We start from the raw sequence: 10,378 nt of genomic DNA, 5'->3' as shown, positions 1-10,378 counted from the left end.
ATCTCAGTCATGACAGCAAAAGTTACTCACATAATCACTTCCTCTTAAGTGACTGTGCCGACAAAATAAAAGCGCGAGAACATTTTTGCAGCAGTACTTTATGTGGTGTTTAATTGAGAGATTTTATTTTGAAAAGTTCTGAGGGAAATTCAAAAGAGTCTTGCTTGATACACCTCTGAAAAAGCAGTCAGAAAAATGAGATGGATTCCCCTGAATAAGAAAAGCAGGAATTTCCTCTGCCTGGGGAGCCATGATAATAAGCTAGGTTGATGTGGACCAGTCGCTGGGATGTACACACTCCTGCACATGCTTAATTGTGATATGTAATCAATATTTTGAAAAAAGCTGGAATAAATACTTACAGCAAGTGAGGACTGAACACACACCCCTCCAAACGGGAGTCCTCTGCACTACCAACTGAGCTAATCACACACAGTAAATGTTAAATGGTCAATTGATGATGTTCTGGCCCGCCATCTAATGACTTGAAAAAAAATTGGGCACGATGCCAGACTTATTTGCCAACCCCTGCTCTATATGAAAAGTGCAATGGGATAAGTTCTGTTATGATTTGGCTAAATCTAAATAAAATTGAATTGATCTCCTATGCAAAACGGTATCAAGTTTGTCGTCATTAGGCAGGAAAGTGCTCAGCAAAGTGCAAACCTCTGTCCACACAACATTTGGAAACAGAAGCCTCCATTAATGGTTTCTGTTAGCTAATGGCCATCTTCTGAGCTTGGTAAACTAGCATCTTTAAACCAAAAGTGGAATACAAAAAATCATGGGGAAAAGGCACAGATCATTTATTGATGGAAATCTGAATCACGGGGAGGGGGGGGGACTAATCAACACATCTTCTAGCCAAGTATCTGTTCACCACATTTAAGCTTTCCGTGTCTTTTTAGACATATCTTCCTAACAAACTATTTGCCATCTAAAAAATGCCCACATCAGTGTTTTGCTGATCAGGTGGAATGGAAAACTCCCATTTCCTGCTTATGAATGAAAACATGATGTTTTAAGCGGTTTCCATAATCTGTGCTGTTGCTTTACTGTGGAGAACAGCAAGAGCATCATTTTCACCCTTTATTTTTCTTTACAGCCCTGGGCTTTGCGTCTCTGGCTTCATACAGGTTCGTAGTTGGTGGAGGTTGTTGGGGCTGCAAATGAATACCTGCAGATACTACACAGGGCTGAGAAAAGTAAAACCAACTTTGTCAGCTAATATATATTTTTAAGTCCGTTTAACAGAATTACCAATGCTGCTGTTTTGTTTTAACTAAACAATTTCAATATACTGCGAAAATGTGCCCTCACTTGGGTCTAGGTGGGTAACAGTATTAACGAGTCATAAAATGTTTCATATAAAATGTTATACACAAAAGTCTTGTAAAAATTGCAATCTCCAGGATTTTCATATGAGTTTAATTTGTTATTATTATCATCAGTTTTTACAACTGCCTTGTTGTTTCTGCTTCCAAGAGGCCATTTTTGAGTCCAACACTGTGTTTTGTACTGCAGCTACAGTCCAGGTGCGTGACTCTCTGTGTGGCACTCAAGATCACTTCCCAGTTCTTTTTCTGATTAGTGCGCTCGCCTTCAGCCATGCTTCATACAACCTGTCATTTCATATGACCTGCAGTTGTTGATGCTGCCGCCACAAAGTGTCTCTGTTTTCAGGAAGCAGCCATCAGAGACTGGGTGTTAACAACAGCTAACGTGGGGAAATGAGTTTTAAATTGCATTAACTATAACTATATAAACATCACTTCAATGGACAAATCCACTCGGTCACACGGATTTTTTCAAACATTGTATATCTACCAAGCATATTGCCTCTTAGTGTGAAGATAAAGCACTGTCTGAGCCAAAGCCCTTATTGAATACAACATGTAAGAATTGGACATGAGTAGGTCATTAGAGCTTAATTAGCAATAATTTACAGCAGGAAATTCAAGCTCTTAGGTTATTAGCACACATGTAAATGATCATTAGAACCACCAATTGTGATAATATACAACTCATTTGTGCACACACAAACCCTCCACTCCCACGCAGACACTGGGAATGACGCTAATGTGGCAACTGTGTGTGAGAGCATCTGTTCTGTTTCTGTAATGCAGATTTTAGTCTCTCTCTGGTTGCTTTGTGACTGTCTGTCTGCATTTACATCAGATTTAACACACACACACACACACACACACACACACTTCCCCAAAGACAAGTCACCGTAAAAAAAAAAGGGACAAAACAATGACAGAGAAATACATAAACAATAAACTAGGCTGTTTGTTGTCCTGGGGGATTATTATGGACTGGCCACATTACTCATGAATATAAACACCAAAATACAAAACTTACGGACAGATTTTCTGATGGATTCAAATTCACTCTCCACTCGGTTTCTGGACAGGGGAGGGAAAAAAAAAAAAAATCTGATAACAAACAGCAGATGGATTAAAAATATCAGACACAGCAGAGGAGAAGACAGATGGACAGATGTCAAAAAAGGAAAGGAGGAATGCAGGGAAGGAGGAGTTCTGAGATATGTTTCCAGGAAGGACGACTTAATGAAATTGAGCGATATGGCACAGAAAAAATATATGGAAGTAAATAGAAATGAATCGAGGTATGAGAGAAGCAGAGTTGAGATAAATAAAATATATTTCTGAACCTGAGAAATGAGTCATTAATTCTTGGTACAGCATGAAACTAGATGTAAGACAAAAGGTGAAAAAGCAAAGGATAAAGAGATGGAGGGGGAAGGAGTGAACAAGAGAAAAGGGCAAATACTGTGCTAATAATTCTTACTAGTATAAAGTAGAAGAAACCGAGGTTCAAGGGAATGAGGGAGGGATTGGAACTGAAGAGAGAAAAGACTTTACAGTGAGCTGACGGATGTTACGGCTTTAAAACCGGAAGAATTACCGGGGATTTAGATGTTCTGGGAAAGGGAGAAGGAAGGGACAGAAGGATCGGGTGATGAAATGAGGGGAGGGAGAAACATGTGTAGGCCTTAGCCATAAGCCCGTGAAACTTGATATACACTGACAATATTGCTGGGGAATTAGATGCCATCGGGGCCAGAGAGTGAGCGATGGAGGAGAATGGGAGAGGAGAGAGAGGGAGAATACATCAGGAATCTTAACAAGAGGGGGGGAAATAAAGGAAAGGAAGAAGAGAATCAGAGGGATGGAGGGATATCGGATAAAAGATACACATGGTTAGAGGGAATGAATCAACAAATAAGAGATGGTGATATGGTAGAGGGAGGGAAGACAGAAAGAGAGGGATGGATATACTTCGCTTTAGATTAGACACTAATAGTTAAATGAATAAACTAAGGTTTGAAAGTAAGAAACAAAAGAAGTAGAAGAGAAAGAAATGCAGAAAGTAAGTATTTTGTTTGACAGTTCTGTAGAGAAGTATCCTCTGCTGCTGCTTTCATCAGAGACATTTATCCTCCGCCTATCTTGGACAAGGTTATCTATGCTTTTATCTCTGCTCACTGAGAGCACTCCATCGCCCGCCCAGCTCTCTCCGTCAAAAGTCACTCAGGATGCAGAAAAAAACAGCTGCTCTCCGACACAAACCGTCAGCTGAGCAAGGACGGAGGAGAGAAAGAAAGACAGAGGGATTTAAGTAGAGAGCAAAGAGAGGTAGGAAGAGATGGAGGGGATAGAGAGAAGAGACCGGGTTGGATTGGCCCTACCTCACTCAGTACGCCACCCAGCTTCTGGTACATGCCATGGTTATCGCTCGCCTCGACTATTGCAATGCCCTCCTAGTCTGTCTTCCAGCTTGTGCTGTGAAACCCCTACAAATTGTTCAGAACGCAGCAGCGCGTCTGGTTTTTGATCAGCCCAAAAGGACTCATGCCACTCCATTACTTTGCGACCTCCGCTGGCTCCCCGTGGCCTCCCGAATCAAATTCAAGTCACTAATGCTGCATACAGAGTGACTACTGGATCTACACCCATCTACCTAAACTCCATAATACAAGCCTACGTTCTTTCTCGGCCAATGCGCTCCTCCAAAGAACGCCGCCTGGCTCTGCCGTCCCTTCACACAAAGCAATCTCAATCCCTGTTCTCATCTGTGAGACCACGATGGTGGAAGGAGCTACCACACGCCATCAGAGCAGGGGCGTCCCTCTCTAACTTCAAGAAGCTCCTTAAAATCCATCTCTTCAGAGAACACTTCCTCTTATAACACCTCCAACTCCCCTATACAAGTATCCTGTATTGATAGCACTTTTTTGTTAACTCTTACTTCTTTCCCTTGGTATTTACCCCATTGATGTGATACGTGTTATTAGCTCTTACTAGTATTTATTGCTGCCCTTACTAGTATGTATTGTAGATCTTGTGCTGTATTGATGCTTCTATGTTGTTCCTCAAATGTAAGTCGCTTTGGATAAAAGTGTCTTCCAAATGAGTAAATGTAAGAGTATATGAGCAGAGATGGAATATAAATGAACATTAGACCAAAAGGTCACTCATATGGAGGGATGGATGCAGAGAGTTAGAGAGATGTAGAGAAACAGAAAATAAATAAAGCCATATAAAACAGATAGGAACCAGCAAGAGAGAACGAGACACACCAGTAAAACAGTGCTATCTGTATGTCACATTCTTCAGTTAGGTATGAATACTCCCGTAACGCATATGGTCAAATACACACAGAAAACAGAAGAACAAAGACCAGCTTGTTTCCTTTGTGACATTCATTATGTGTTGTTTTAAATGAGGTCACCAGCAATTAAAAGCACGTATTTACAAAACTATCCTGCCACATGAAAATTAATGATACAAGTGTATTGGAATGTACAGTGTTACCAATCCACTGACAAAAACAAAACCACAAAAGCACTAAAAGCTATGGTTACCCCCTGCTGTTATTTGCCCCCCCTCCCACCACCACCCACAGGGCAAAATGGCCCAAACGTTAATCCTCTCAACAGTAACAGACAGTCAGCCAAAACGGCTTCACACCAAAATGCCAAGCTTCGCCCAGGGCTGACAACATTCCTGACTAGTACAGCAACTGATGTGGACAGAGCCCACAGCAGCCAACAGAAACTTTAGATTATACAGTATGATTTGGAAACATTTTTCATGATAGTGACGTTTTACTGTACTGAACATTTGTACACACCAAACTGACTGACTGGATGGTTTATAAGAAGAGAAAACTCCCTGATTTTAAGCAGCTGAAGTCAAACTATTGCAGCAAAGAGAGAAGGATGTGGGATTATCTCTTTCTAGAGGCCTTTCAGTGAAAGCGGTCTAATCAGTCCAGTGAAGCAACTGGACGCATCAGCAATCCACAGTCATAGATGAAGTGAACTCTAGCACACACACAATAACTGTGGTGGAACCAACCCAACCTCCCAGACCTGCAGTCGAGAGGAGGGGAGCTGGGTATGTGCAACCCTTTGCTAGGAATTTAGGTGTCATCTTTAACTCGGCATTACAATTCGACAAACATAAATTCTGTTGTCAAAGGTAGCTTTTTCCATTTAATGACCATAGCAAAACTGAAATCCATTCTTACTGTAAAGGACTTGGACGCTGTCTTGCATGCTCTTACATCCTCCCAAAGTGATTACTGAGATTCCTTGTACCCTGGCATCTGTTACTCATTATCACGCTTGCAGCTTGTTCAAAATGCAGCTGCTAGATTGTTGACTGGTACAAGGAAGAGGGACCATATCTCCCCAACATTGACCGCTCTACACTGGTTACCAGTCAAATATAGAGTCGATTTTAAGGGGCTGTGAATTGTTTTTAAAGGCGTTACATGGACTGGCTCCATCTTATATTTCAGAACTCCTAATGTTTTATCACTCTTCCAGACCCCTCATATCATCAAATTAATCCCTTTTGGCCATCCCACAGTCTCATATGAATACAAAATGTGATCGTGCCTTTTCAGTGGTGGCCCCGAGACTGTGGAATAAACTACCTCTGATTATCAGATCGTCTCCCACCATGAAGACTTAAAAATAAAATAAAAACACATTTTTATTATTTGGCATTTGAGTCTGCTTAGGGGCACTAGTGCTTAACGGTCTTGTATTTAATCATATTGCTGTATGTCAATTGTTTTGCCTGTTTTAATTTACCTGACTTTGGTCAACTCTGGTTGTTTTTAAATGTGCTTTATGAATAAACTTGACTTGACCTAGCCACTGATAAGAAACTATGGGAAATGACCGACACTGAGCACGAGTCTACTAAAGATGGGGTAGAACAACTGGTACAAGTACAAGACAAGAGCACAAGAGGGAAAAGGGTTGTAACTCCATCAACGTCCAGGAGGCAACAGGAGATCAAGAGTCTCATCTGACAACTTAGGACATGCTGGGGGGGAAAAAGCCTTTGAGGTGTAAAAGGAAGGGATAAATGTGCTTCAAGCTGACATCAAAACCAACTTGGCATCCTTTCGCAGGGCAGAGAAACAACAGAAACGCAGAAAGAAGAAAGAACAAACAGGAACACGGTACTCTGGGAGGACTCAGTGGACGAAGGAAATTGACATCTTATCCTGTTTTTTTATAATCATTTGTTATTCCCAAGTGTTAAAACCTAACGTGTGCACCACAACTAGTGATGCATTGTGACAAAGGAACACTAGACAGGAGTTTACTTTAGGGCTGGGTACGTTAAGGCGTTATCGCGTTAAAAGCATTAATCAATTAACGGCGACAATTATATCGCACGTTAACGCAGTTTTTTTGAAATTATTATTATTGCCCACTAGCTCTGAATACACACACAGTCAAACCGTGGGTCACAGGAGGGGTGGGATGTTGATCAGAAAACAGGAATCTGATGGTAACTTGTTTTAACAAGCTAGATAAAAGGTAATGCCCTGGTAGTGGCAATTATCTTTGGTTTTATATTTGATTACATTAATATTTAAGTTGAGATTTACAAGAAATATTTTATTGCACTGTGTAAAAGGAATACTGCGGGTAAAAAGCACATTATTTGTTTAAAGTGCTAACCACATGTTATTACACTTTTGTGTATATACACATTTAAATGGCAAAATCCACTACTTTAGAATTTATTATTCAATTTTGCGCATAACAATGTGAATCATGATTAATCGCAAGAAAATCATCTGATTAATCGCGATTCAAAATTTTAATCGTTGCCCAGCACTACTTAAAATATTCCTCCCCTTTGAACATAATCTTTTCTCCATACTAAAGGACACATTTATATTAAGGATCATTTCTGGATTATATAGTGAACAATGAATTCCACACAGAAGAGCAAGAAGAACAGGCCGACAACAAGGCAGCTTTCTTTGTTTTTCATATTTATGAGTTATTTTGATCCATGTCACGCTCAGCTTGCCTTTTTCCAATTTTTTGCTGAACATGCATGCTCCTTTTTCAGGGACTCAAAATTGATATTCATACAGTGGCACATTTCCCGCTGGGCGACAGACGCTAAGCACAACCACAACCTCGTACCATCGGTCACCTGGCTGCGACAACCTTGCCTTGGTTAAGAGGCACTTTAATGATCGGTGATTGTGTCGCTTTCCCGCTCTCACTCTGTTTTAGAAAAGACAAACTCCTTGTGCAAGATTTTACCAACTCCACCTGTTCACATTAATTAAGGCTGGTGGAAGGAGGACAGAGCCAAAACAGTCATTTCTCTGTAGATATTTCTGCTGTCTCTTCCCCCTGGTTAGTTAGCTCATTCATCGTCATTCAAACTTGACTCCATGAGCACTCGACCTCATTGTGTGCTCCCACTTAAGACTATAAGACTAACTGATGTGTTGTAATTCCTACTGGGGGACAATAGAGGTTGCTTTTGTCGCTTTACAGTTTTACCAGAAATATAAAATTTAATTTTCAGACAGATTACAGTGTAAACCCTGATCCCTAACGAGTGAGAAGGAGTTGGGATTAATGGATGGTTAAAAGGAGTTTGGGGTTCATGGTTAGGTCAGAGGAGGGGTTAGGATAAAGATTACGACTGGGACAAAGATCAGTGGTTATGGTTAAATTTGTAGAGACGGTTAACACAGTAAAACATTGTGGGGATTCAGGAGAAGAGATCTGTGTATCTTGGCATCTGTCCAAAGCAGCTCCAATAAATTCAAACATGAACTGCAAATGAAATTCTTTAATTTGAGACTTTATTCCCAACAGTTTCTTACACTGAATATTATTATGTCCAAGCATTCGCTGAAAATGCAATCTCCTGTACACCAATGAGGAATCTGTAATAAAATAACATCAATGTATAATATTACAGGCAGGAAATAGAAACACTGAGGGGGGTGGCTGCATTTCAAATATGTCTCATTTCTTCATCCTGTGGTTTGTGTCTCCAACTCTAATTACATTTTCTCACAACTTTTTTAGTGGCTATTATTTGTAAAGCCCAGACACATGGTTATCTGTGTGCAAATATGTCTGTGTTTTCTGAGGCTGGCTAAGAAGGGCCCTTTTTTAGTACTCTCAGCCCCTTCACCAATAACACTAACAAGATTTCACAACACAGCTGTACAAGTAGGGCAGGTGGGTTAGATTGACCCCTTAATGTTGTACGTAAGAATGTAAATAGTTTAGTAATATAAATTAATCATGACCAAAAACATCAGGAGGGCAAAATAAATAATGCCGTCATCTTAGTTTAGCTAAGAGAGGTAAAAGGTTGGGGCATTAAGTAATCAATACCTTTCTTCGAACACTGCTGGCAAGCGAGGGCGGCAGAGCGGATTTATTTTATATCAGATGTCTGGAAAAGTTGGTGAAAGCAGAAACCTCAGTCGTTGAAATAATCGTTGCACTACAGGATCGAAGCCAAAAAATCTTTTAATGCACCGAGTACATATTGCCCCCAACAACAACAATGATGTCCTATAGCTGCAGTGACCCATTGCAGCTGTGTTGTGCTGCTATAACACAACTGACTGTGTGAAGTTTTGGGGGAATACTTCTTCCATATATGTACATTTGATAATGTACTTGGAAATTCTAGTCAAGGACCAAATTAATGAGCAATACAGTTTTAATGTTAAAACATATGTAAAGTATGTGAGACGCCATATAAAAGTCCCTCCAGGAACTGTTAACACAAATTCAACAAATCCCTTTCCTGCAAAACAATGTCATATGTCAGCAACCATACTTCTTCTTTGACTACTGACAAACACTTTGCCACCGCAAAACATACGCCGAGAATGGCAAAAACACACGGAGGAACTCTGACGAGACAAATCACTGTGACACAGGCTGCTCCATCCCGGTCAACTGCAAGCATTCAAAGAATCAAAGCAAGGTGGTTTAAATATGCAGGGTTAGGGTTATGCCTGCAAAATAATGAAGAGACAGTTTGATTCAACTATAATTCTAAAGTTTAACAACCTAACTAACTTTGCAGTTTCACTTACTCCAAAGTGTTATCGCAAAAAGAAAGCTTTCGTGGCAATTTTTTAGAAAAGCTGCCTTAAAAATCACTAAAAAAGGCTCATGAAATTGTGGAGGGACTGATACAGTAGAGTAGTCAACCAGTAGATCCTTTTCTAAACACAGTCTCCAGTGATCCACTATGGTCATTGGGCAGGACTGCTATGAGATTTTTCAACGACTGTGATGAAGTTGTTGTGTATGCAATTATCTGAATTAGCAAAAAAACAAACAAACATTCAAATTTTATCTGTGTTTTTTAATGTCTATAAATGCCAATACATATTAACCATTTGGTGAAATATTCCATGTTCTTGTTTATGGGTCTATTTGAAATGAAAAACACATTTAAATATTAAATAATTAACCCCACAGCCTGTCCACTACGTTCTGCTTCTGCCAATCGGCTTGCTGCTCCCTCACTACGAGGGGGGGCGGCGGCTACGTCTCAACAAAATCACCCCTGTTTGCTGTCGGCTCCACAACAGCGGAACAAGCTCTGCATCAACTGCAGAAACTCTACACACCTTCCATCGCAGACTGGAATTTCATCTGTTCAGACTTTAATTAATTAGTTTTAAATAAACTTTCTAAATGCCGATGCAGTATTATAAATGGATGTCATGGTTTTGGTGCTTTGTATTTCCTGTTTTTATATTGTTTATGTCCTTCCTCGTGTTTATGAGAGACTTCCTGTCTGTGTTTGTCCCCATTCTATGGATTATGTTTTTGCTTTGTCATAATTCATTCGTTCTGTGCTTCCTGTTTAATTAAGTTTTCTGCCTCTTGTGTCCTGTCTGAACTTTGCTTACTCTTTGTGATTGTCTGAGGGTTTCCACTCGTGCCAATACATCCTCACACCACAACAACAAAATAGGCTGAGTTTCCCAAAACGACATACGTAAGTTGGAAAGCACAACGACATGTATGATC

The sequence above is a fragment of the Micropterus dolomieu genome, linkage group LG18 (assembly GCF_021292245.1).
Source record: "Micropterus dolomieu isolate WLL.071019.BEF.003 ecotype Adirondacks linkage group LG18, ASM2129224v1, whole genome shotgun sequence".
Taxonomy (NCBI): Eukaryota; Metazoa; Chordata; class Actinopteri; order Centrarchiformes; family Centrarchidae; genus Micropterus; species Micropterus dolomieu.
The sequence above is the reverse complement of the archived record's forward strand: the minus strand, read 5'-3'. Positions refer to the sequence as shown.